This window comes from Microtus oregoni, unplaced genomic scaffold, assembly GCF_018167655.1.
Source record: "Microtus oregoni isolate MIOR12 unplaced genomic scaffold, Mior012 000002F_ref0000024, whole genome shotgun sequence".
Classification (NCBI taxonomy): Eukaryota; Metazoa; Chordata; class Mammalia; order Rodentia; family Cricetidae; genus Microtus; species Microtus oregoni.
Window position 1 is genome coordinate 68,992,869 of NW_024543061.1, and position 10,884 is coordinate 69,003,752.

General features: G+C 41.0%; 1 pseudogene; it reads right to left on the reverse strand.

Annotated features, from left to right (window-relative positions):
• Positions 1 to 6,703: 6,703 nt before the first annotated feature.
• On the reverse strand, positions 6,704 to 8,473 carry LOC121434167 (annotated as a pseudogene).
• Between the last annotated feature and the right edge of the window lie 2,411 nt (positions 8,474 to 10,884).

Below are 10,884 nucleotides of genomic sequence, written 5' to 3' on the forward strand. Positions count from 1 at the left end.
CTCTGTTTAAAACATTTTTTATGTATTGACATATATTGTATTGATATATATATATTGTATATATTTACCATATTGCAGTGTACATTTCTACCTCTGATTAAGATACTTATATAATGATTGTGTATTGATATATATTTACCTACTGCAATGTATATTTGTACATTGTTTATATTTGGAGGTCATTGTCCTCATTTGTTTCACAGTCGTTTATTGTCTTAGTCTTTAAGTTAGATAGATATTGAGAATTATATAGACTAATAGTCATCTAAGTTTGTCATTTATAATAGACTAATCAGGTTCTTTAGATATATAGAGATTATACTCAGTATAGATAGATAATCTTCAACTTCTTCAAAGAGCTGTAGAAAATGGCCTTTAATCTAACTCAGAGTTTTGTGGTAGTGAGACACAACTGCTCCTGGCAACACCACTCTATTCCCGAGAGAATGTTGAACACCAAAGACACTCCACCTGGAGCCTTTCTTTTTGGCAGAACTGGCGTTTGGGCAAAGAAATGCCCATACCTCAACAACTGACAAAGATACAGAGCATGCATCAATGGATAAAACAGGACTGTCATATCCTGCCAAGACAGGGTAAGATAGTTTTGAAAAGTTGCTTGCCTTAGAAAATGGTATGTCAGTTATGTTAGGCCTTAGCCAAAGTTGGTTGCTTCAACGCTGCTAATGTGACTTTGGGTGATTGCCCAGGTAGCTAGTTGTCTCTGTAATTTGTTGCATGTTTTGGAAGTTGTTTTACTGAACTTCCTAATTACCCAGGTAACATTATTTCCCTTCTCAGATCTTCGATGGGGTTGAAGACTATATAAATGTAGTTACTTTCTCTCATGACTTGGCCAAGTTATTTATTATACAAGACCTAAGCTAGTTAGAATAGGATATTTGTACTTATTGTATATAATTTCATAGTAGGTTTTGAACTCTCTTATTTAAACAAAAGGGGGAGGTGTTGCGGGAGGTCCTCCCACTCCTCCAGCCTATCACCGCTGAGGTACCAGCCCATTGGGGCGTGGTTTCTCTCCCTTTAAAAAAGCGGCCACTTCCCTCTCCTCTCTCTCTTCACTTCCTGCTCCGCCTGCGACTAGACTCCTTTCCTGGTTGCATAGAGGGCTGTTGCCTGGGACAGTGATCTGTAAGTTTTTTCCCCTTTAAATAAATACCACCCTAATAATCATAACCCCGAATTGGTGTGGCATTGTTTGTGACTTACGCCTTCAGGAGCTCACCAAGGCCAGCTGAACTGTGACTGAAAAAGCATGGGATAAAACTGGACTCTCTGAGCATGGCGAACAATGAGGGCTGATGAGAACCCAAGGACAATGGCACGGGGTTTTGAACCTACGTAATGTGCTGGCTTTGTGGGAGCCTAGCCAGTTTGGATGTTCACCTTCCTAGAAATGCACGGAGGGGGGAGGACCTAGGACTTACCACAGGGTAGGGAAATCTGACTGCTCTTTGGGCTGGAGAGGGAGGGGGAGAGGAGTGGGGGGAGGGGGAGAAGGGTGGGAGGAGGGGGAGGGAAATGGGAGGCTGGGAGGAGGAGGAAATTTGTTTTTTTTTTCTTTTCTCAATAAAGAAAAAGTTAAAAAAAAAGAAATATCTATATGTAGTTAGTTTTTTTGATTCAAAAAAATCAAAATCCTTTCTGATTTTCTGAAAATTAGAAATGTAATAAATAAAATAGTAAAAATAAAAAAAAATGTTCATGTTAAAATGTCACAGGAGCTTCACCTTGACTGGGAAAAACCTTTGTCTCTGGCCCTTCTTAGGCTTAGGGCTATCCCCAAAAGCCCCCTTTCCATCTCACCCTTTGAACTCATGTATGGGTAGCTGGTTTTATTCCCCAGCCTCTCACCTAAAACCTCTCATTTTCCTGATCACCTGCTTACTTCTCTGTTATCCAATCTTCACTCCCTATTATGGGATTTTACTGACTACTCATTACCTCAACCATGTGCTAATTCATGCCCGCCACCAATTAAAATAGGAGATCAGGTACTATTCTCTCCCCAGACCGACACCCCTCACACCTTTCCCCTAAAAGGCGCAGGGCACCATTAAAGTAATTCTTGTAACTCCCACAGATGCCAAGCTTGAGGGACTTTCTCATTGGATCCACCTGTACCACCTTAAACCTTTTACTCTTCCAGCTCAGGATAATCCCTCCCTCATATAAGGGAACTCAAACAGGACCCTGCTCCCTTAAGTTCCAGCGGACACCAAGATCAGACACTCTTCCTCCAGTTCCAGAAAAATAAAAGTCTCATCACCATATTCAACTCTCCTGTGCCAAAACTCCATATACTCTCCCTCTTCCTCTTTCTCTTGTCATGTCTGCTTTGCCAACTCCTTTGTATCTCCAATGTCATACTTAAATTTCCAGGTTAACCACTCAGCTGTTATTACAGGGACCATCATTAAGCATAGAGCCAGAGGGACAAGGACTGTCAAAATCCCAGGTGGTAAGAAACAATAACAAGTTTGAAGACATTCACAGCCCCAAACTCCAAAAACTCACAAAACAGACATTAACATAACAGGTTTATCACCGACTGCAGCAGTGTCTCCTGGATGTTAAGATGATACCATGATGCTAAACAGAACAAATGCCTTAAGATTTGCTTTAGGTAAAACATTAAAGGTTCTAATAATTCCCCGTTCTAATAGCACCCCCTTCTTTTCCTCCCTCCTCCCCACCATCTTCTTTTCCAACACTATACCATCATAATCATAAGCTTTTAATATGTCTAAAATTTATTTCTTTTCAAACATTTTTGCATAACCTCCAGGGAGCCAATTGGACCTGTCTAAAAGACCAGACTCACCCAGAGTAAGTATCATTTAATTCTTCCCTTATCATTCCTGGTCTCAGGAGCCCCTGAGAAATTCCCTCTTCCACCCCCCACCCCCCCCCCCCCCACACACAAAACCTTTATCTTCCATTTAATCACTAAGATCTAAAAGTTTTTTTCCAGATATAATTTTCTGCTTTTCCAACACTTTGCTAGGTCTAAGCTGCCAGCCAGCCAGTTCCATAGAGCCTGGAATGTTATGATTTCACCTGCAATTTGGCTGATACTTCAGGTTCTAAGGGCAATGCATGTGTGGACAAGCCCTCAGGCAGAAGTGCCTAATGATCCCAGGAATGTTAAAGGTCCCTGCTTGACTCATGTGTGGCATGGATTGCGTCCTCCACATATGACTCAGCTAAGCCCTGAGTGCATGCGTGGTTGCATTATCCATGTATAACTCAGGTAAGCCCTTATGGGTATGCGTGAGCTCCATTATCCATGTATGACACAGTCATGTCATCCCCCTGTGTGCCTGTGCTGGGTAGCTTTTAGAAGCTAGACACATCCTCTGTCTGTCTGTCTGTCTGTCTGTCTGTCTATCTATTTGTCTGTCTGACTGTCTGTCTGTCTGTCTGTCTATCTATCTATCTCTGCACACTGACTTCCCAGGCCTGTACATGCCCCCTCTAATAAACTCCTAGCAGGTTTTTTGCATGTTCTGTGTTTCCTTCTCACTCCCACCAGGTAATTTCAGTCTGTCCTGTCCTTTTAAGAGACAAATCCCACCCACTCCTTCCCCCTGACTGCAGAGGAACCTTCCCTAAAATAACAAATCATGTACATCATTTCATGCCTTTAACATTGAAATTTAGTTTTGTCAAAGTCTCTCTCTCTCTCTCTCTCTCTCTCTCTCTCTCTCTCTCTCTCACACACACACACACACACACACACACACACACACACACACACACACCATTCAGGGAAAGGAAAGGATGGATCATTCTCTGTGATTTCCAAGTGAGAAATTTAAATCTACACTCTGACTGGACTCTGGGTTGGAGAGGATGGGCTGATTCCAAAAATCTCTAACAAAAAAAAAATTACTAAATCTCAGAAAATGCAGACATAAAATTTATCTTAAGCTATATGAAGTTATTTTTCTTAATTTCTTAGGCTTAATTTACTTTCAAAATATGCAAATTTGGAAAACTTGCTATAATATAGTGCCTGCACTACAGATGGTCACAAGCCAGGAAAGGGACAAGAGATTTAAACACACACACACACACACACACACACACACACGGACACGGGTCATTCTTGATACAAGAATGCCAACTTTATTGTGCTCCAGGGATGTTTATATAGGGAACCTTAACTGATAGGTATGCCCCAGCTATTGGGATTTTCAGCTGTAGAACCCACCAGGAACCACTCCCCTGACATCAGGAATTCATGAGTGATGTGGGAAGGTCATATGTCAATCTGTTGATTTCATTGGTTAATAAAGAAACTGCCTTGGCCCATTTGATAGGCCAGCCCTTAGGTGGGTGGAGTGGACAGAACAGAATGCTGGGGAGAAGGGAAGTGAGCCAGACGCCATGCCTCTCCTCTCTGGGTCAGATGCGATGGAGCAAGCCTCCAGGGCAGACCCGCTGAATCTTTACCGGCAAGACACCATCTCATGGTGCTACACAGATTACTAAATATGGGTTAAGCAAGATCTGAGAGTTGGCCAAGAAGAGGCTAGATATAATGGGCCAGGCAGTATTTATATGAATACAGTTTGTGTGTTGTTATTTCGGGGGCTAAGCTAGCCATGCGGGAGCCGGGTGGGACAAAAAGCAGGCCCGTTGCTCCTTCTACACATGAGGGTCTCATGCTCAGAGCAGCTGCAGGCACCGAAAAATAAGCTGTTTACTCCATCCACCCCAGCAGGCAAAGGGTCTGAGGCAGGCAAAGAAAGTCAAGGGTCTTGGAGTCTGCAATCCCCAAAACTATAGGTTACTATAGTGTCAAAGCTAGAAAGAATACTGTTGACTCAACTATTCTTGAGATTTTGCATAAATGTGAACTTTCTCTTCAAAGTCCTGTAGTTTCAAAAGCATAGCTATTCATTATTACCACATAGGGCAATAGATCTGGTTTTGAATTCAAGTGAAAATAAAGCTGCAGCTTAGCATTCAAAAACTTTTAAAGCATCTGAATCTTTCCTCTTTGGTCATGAACAGTCTGAAAAATGTTTTCAATTTCTTTTCTTCATTGCTTTCTTCTAGGAAAAATAGTTTCAAAATATGTGACAAATATTTCAATGACTGAAGTTGCTGTGTGTGTGTGTGTGTGTGTGTGTGTGTGTGTGTGTGTGTTCAGGTGCACACATCTGGAAAAGCAGAGCAGGAGGGCATAAGATGATCATTTGTATTACCTCTCTGTTTTATTCTCTTGAGACAGGTCCTCACTGATCCCACAATTAGGCTTGCAGTCACCCCAGTTCCCCTCCTGCCTATAGACATCCACCCATGCCAGAGACACACAGTGCCGCCATACACATAGCTGGAGTTATAGTCACATGTACAATAACAGCCAATATTTTGTATGTAGGTGTTAGAACAGTCTATTGAGAAAGGGCCTCATGTAGCTCAGGCTAGCCTCAAACTCATTATGTACATGAAGATGACCTAAAACTTCTGTTCCTCAAGCCTTTACCTCTGAGATACTAGGATTATAGTTATAGATGAACACTCCTGGCAGGAAAATCCTTCTGAGGCCATCTAGTCCTGATAGACTTTCCCTTACAAACTCTCTGGAGTCTGCTAGAAAAATAAATAATATTAACAGTATATATGCTGGAAGTTAAATAAAAGCCTTACTTTCTTATTTTTCCTTATATTCAAGCCATTTGTAATGTGACTTTGAAACTCTTTCCATAAAAGCAAGGTGTCAATTCACCACCCTTGAATTGGAGGTGAATTGGGCTTATCCAACAGAATGTAAGGGAGAGCGCACATCACTGCATGGACGTCTTTCTCCCTGTGTCTTCCAGCTATGTCCAGTGACCATGTATATAAGCTGATGGAACACTGGAAGCCTGTGCTGTGTCAGTCAGGCCTTAACTGACCTCTCAAGATTCCATGGATGTGAAAGTGAGCCAGAGCAAGTCTTCTGAGATGTGACCTGTGAAAATATCTACTCTAATCACATGACAAAGATGAAGCACTCTGTCTTTAGCTGCAGAATATTGAGAAGTTAGTCATAGTAAATAGGCCACAAATGACCATCATATTTATATTATTTATCCTATTGGTGTTCTAGTATATTAATATATAGCTTCATTAGTTAAATCTGGAATGCAGATGAATCACTTGCTACTGATTTTGCTTGTTCTGCTTGAAATGATTAGAGTTTTTAGCATTTTTCTTGTTGTTCCTGTTGCATTATTGTTTTTTTAAGTTATGACATTCCTTTATTAGTGCTAGCTCCTTTAATTTTTGTCCGAGATAAACAACATAAAAAATGTTATTTTTTGTTCATACAGTATATAAAAAAGTATAGTGGTTTAGTTAGTTTTTCAATAATTTTCTTTTAGCCAGATGTCATATAAATTTATGAGTATAACAAATAGGAACAGTATAAATAAGTTTTGTAGTATTTATACTTACACAGAAACTAACCCAAATGGAGCTCCAAGAAATTAACTCCAGAGTTATAATGAAACTGATTCAACATTGAGACTTTAATGCTTCATAAAGTTTCCTATTATTTCTACACTAGCCGTGGCTAAAATTCTGCATAGTTACTTATAAACTGTTTCTGCATTTCACATCACAGTAGAAAGTTCTATCAGTACAAAACAAACACTAGCTCAGAACAAAAGGCTCCATCTTCTCTAACCTAGTTTTTTTAAGTATCTGGTTTCTTGCTTTTGGGAACCAGGAACACATTGCCGTCTCTGGTCTGCAGGGAGTACTCACTAGGAGAGTAAGGGTTTCCAGCCTTATCAGGTAACATGCTGAAGACTTCGAGATACAAGGTGCTGAGCTGCCTCTTGAGGAGATGGAGGTTTCTGTCGTTTTCTCCCTTTTCTCTGAGTAGCTTTTCTCGCTCATCTTTTAGGTGGCCTAGGTCTTGCTCCAGTTCTATGTTCTCCAGTTTCCTTTTTCTGCAGTTCTGAAAAGTGACTTTATTCTTACCTCGCCTGCGTATATCTCAGATCAATGCAAGCTGAGCTTCATTGAATTGCTCCTTGGAGTCATCAACAGGGAGGTTAATCATTTTTTCAACAGGGAATGGGATATGGAGGGCTTTTGCCATAAGCTCATCTCTCGTGAGATGAGCCTCCAATTGGTTTGAATGTTTGTCTTTTGTGGGACTTTTTGATGACCAGGACTCTCAGGCGTTTTTTTTTTTTTGCTGTTGTATTTTCACAATGCGGATCATGCACAGGAACACGGTGCCCTTGAGCTGGTGACAGAGGCTGTACCGGATCCCCCAGAAGAATGTGTTGGCTGTGTCTTAGGACCATTATGTTTGACACCTCCAGGGGCACTATCTAGCTCTTCCATTTCAGAGTCACTGAGCCCAGGCAGTAAGTATCTGTAAATGGAAGACTCCACAGAGTGCTCTGGGGATGCTCGGCTAGGACGGTGTTCAGGGAGATGCCAGAGTCCAAGTCATTGAATTCTGCTGTGCTCTCAGAATGTTTCTGGCTGAAAGCTTTATAGAATGACAGATCACAGTCATCAATAGGCCCGCCAGAAGAAGTTCAGAGAGTGATTGACTGACAGGGGCAGAGAAAGGCACGCTGCTACTGCCACTGGCCTCTGCTTCAAAAGCAGAAGAATAAAACTCACCACCCAAATCTGTGTTTAATGTGGGATTTGAATCTAAGGAACTGAGCTGGCTGGCATCTTCTGTGGAGAGGATGCTGCCGAAAGAATCTTCAAAACTGTGAAGGAAATAGGGACTGCATCTGCCCACTTCTTTCTCCAGCGGGGAGATGGAGGAATAGAAACAGCAATTGTTGTCAATTTCTGCCAGGTTGGTTCCTGGGCTGGGAACAGTGGAAGTCTCAACCAACAGTTTGTTTTCAGTATTAAGACACTGTAACTCGGGAGTGGAAAGAAGCTCCTGCCAAACTTGCTCCATGTCCTGCTGTGTGCTATCTAGATCAGTCATGGCTGTCTCCAGAGAGCTGTCGAGTGACTGAGCCTGATCCAGACTGCTGAAGACTGGGCTTTCCACGTGGCTGGGGATCTCCAGGGGGAGTGATTCATGGTTACCTACAAATGGGAATCTCTGCCAAAAGGTGCATGCAGTCTTCAAAGTACAGGGTATCTGGTTTGGAAATGTGGGAATAGCTGGCGGATCCACTACTGTTTGTTGGGATGTGTTGGGCTGGCTGAATTGGAAGGAATTCTCCTGTCTATTCACCCAGTTGTAGCTAAGTGAAAACGGCCTTCTCCTATTCCTTTTGGAGTTGCTCCTGTCCTTTTCACGTTTTTTTTTTTTCTGTTTTTCCAGCTCATAGTCCTTTTGTCACTGACTGAAGTCAAACACTTCTCAGCTTACCCAGAGATCTATGTCTTGCCTCCAAAGGATGTCAATCAAATTCACATCCTGCTGGAACTGTAGTCCTGACGGTGGCAACTCCAAGTCCATCATGCTGAGAGCGGACGCTGCACTGGAGATCCCCGACAGCAAAGTTACAAAGTTAGGCTGGCTGCTGAGGTGCGGCAGGGGCAATGGCAACTCAACAGAGCTGCATTCTTGTTATTAATCTGGGTTATTTTTGTCTGCTAACTACCAAGGATTCTAATTAGAAAATTATATAACTCAACCAAACAAATTGACTATATGCTAAGTAAGTGTTAAGTAGTGTGAAATGTTTAAATACATGCAACATTTGACCCTAAAGAACCACATTTCACTTAGTGTAATAAGAAAATAGAAATAAAACAAGATTCAGAATATACTTAATGCTAAGTATGTATCCAAATTTGGACATTCAGTGAGACCACACTGCAAACAGAATTTCCTCCAGTCTGAAATAATCATAGGTAGTTCCATAGAGGGCAGAATTGGATTTAATTTTTCTTAAAGATTTACATTTGTTTACATGTAGACCACATGCATTACGATCTCAAGGAATCCAGAAGAGGGTGTCAAGTCCTGTGGAGTTACAAGTGTTTGGGTTGCCATCATGGGTTCTGGGAATGTAACGTGTGATGGTTATTCTTCATTGTCAACTTGAGTACATCTGAAATGAACTACAAACCAGAAATGGAGGGCACACCTATGAGAGATTTTTGCTTGGTTTGAAATGGGCAAATCCACTTCTAAACAGGACTGTTGAATCAGGAAGACATGTGCCTTTAATTTGGATGTTAATCTGGGCCACACCTTCTGCTGGAAGCCCATAGGCAGAAGCTGTGTGATTGTTTCCAGACACCCAGACTCAAAATAATCACATTAAAAACTGTATTATTACAACACTGCTTGGCCTATTAGCTCATGTTTCTTACTTGCTAGCTCTTATATCTTAATTTAACCCATTTCTATTAATCTGTGTATTGCCACATGGTTGTGGCCTGTGAGTAAAGTTCCATCTGGTGTCTGGCTTCCAGCATCAGTTATCTGGTTTCCGGTGTCCAGCCTCCGTCTCCTGTGGCTACATGGCTTCTCTTTGATTTCACCTACTCCTTCCACCTCTGTTTCTTGGAATTTGCTACAATGGGCCCAAAGCAGCTTCTTTATTAACTAATGGTATTCACAGCACACAGAGAAGAATCCCACATCCCTAGACAAGGACATGAAAGAAGGAAGCTTTTGCTCTTAGCCTGCTTGCTCTAGCCTTGTTAGTGGTTCCATTTATTCACTGGCATTAAAGTCTACTTCTTCACTATTCCAGTGTCCACCAAATACCAGCTGAGACACCCAGCCTTGTGGACTGCCAACACTGGATTTTTGGACTTTTCATTCATAGCCAGGCATTGTTGGATTTGTTGGACCATAGCCTGTAAGTCATTCTAATATATCCCCTTTCTACATATATAGAAGAGGGAAACATACTATAAATTCTGCTGTTCTAGAGAACTCTGACTAATACAGAGCTGATGTCCTCCTCTACAGTGACAAGTGCTCTGAACCACTGAGCCATGGCTTTATCACCTAGAGTTGGGTTTCCAAACAATCATTTAAAATATCCAATGGGTGAAGGAAAAAAGAAGGCTATCAGAAAAAATTCAACATGAACTGTCACAATTCTGTAATATGTCTCCAAAAAAGTTACCCACATGAGTCTTATTCTTCTTCACACCCTTATCTATTCATATTTGCTGACACCACATACTAGTCTCCCCTCCCCCATGGTTAGGAAACATTGGCGAAACTAGACAAGAAAAGCTATTACTGGGGTGTTTGCACTATAGATATGAATGCACTTCCTGAACGCTCTTTTTAACAAAAACAAGCATCCTGTTTAATTAATGTTATTTAAAACATTCCTTAAGCCTCAAATAGCTAAGTATTAATGCATTACTACTGAAATTGTTTCTGATGAATATAAGTAAAATGAAAAAAAAATCTTAAGAAATTCTTGACAACAAACAAAGCTCCACAGAAGACATATAATGGAATTCTTTAGCCTGAAGATGAAGATAAACACATCCATGAGGTCACTGTTTGAAAATGGTTAAGAAATGAATGGGGAGAAAACAATTTTGCTAAATGAAAGTAACTAATACACAACTTTTAATTCCCCAATCAAATAAAAAAGACTGACAGATTAGATTAAAAGATAAGACCTATCTATTTATTGGTGCAAGAAACATACCTCAAGATCAAAGACAGACACTACTTTAGTGTAAAAATTTGGAAAATTGTAAACCTCCCCCATCCGTCAACTTTAAAAATTGATTTCTAGAACATTTCAGAATTTTTAAGCAGTATATATGGAGAGTGAGATTATTCTGTGTTGCAATGGATGCATTTTAATTTTTTAGGAGAGGAATTCCATGCTGTTTTCCATAACAACCATGTTAATTTTTATTCCCACCAAGGTGGGCAGTTTTCCT